The 274-nt window shown below is 40.5% G+C and overlaps 1 long non-coding RNA gene across 1 annotated transcript; it reads right to left on the reverse strand.

Annotated features, from left to right (window-relative positions):
• Positions 1 to 274, reverse strand: LOC113473824. Its single transcript, XR_003395670.1, has 2 exons — positions 213 to 274; positions 1 to 89 (listed from the first exon to the last, which is right to left on the reverse strand). It is a non-coding gene; the product is annotated as an uncharacterized LOC113473824 (long non-coding RNA).

The raw sequence follows: 274 nt of genomic DNA on the forward strand, positions 1-274 counted from the left end.
GGTATTGTACTTAGGCCCAACTGTGTGGAGTATGTATTTGACAGGCAGATTGAATCCCTCTGTAATCTGGACATCCCCCGTCCGACATTCTGAAATTATTTCAATAAGGTTTTTAGGGGCTTTACGACAAGCTAATTGTCTTTTCCAATAAGATTAGCCAATTTGATTACCAACGTTCAGTAATGGAATTGGTACTAGAAGAAGATACTTACCTTCGATCTCATCCCGTAGCATTTGTTTCAGATGAGGCCCGGCTCTATAAAGGATCTTGTCA

Source organism: Diaphorina citri, unplaced genomic scaffold (assembly GCF_000475195.1).
Source record: "Diaphorina citri unplaced genomic scaffold, Diaci psyllid genome assembly version 1.1 scaffold117745, whole genome shotgun sequence".
In the NCBI taxonomy this organism is placed as follows: domain Eukaryota; kingdom Metazoa; phylum Arthropoda; class Insecta; order Hemiptera; family Psyllidae; genus Diaphorina; species Diaphorina citri.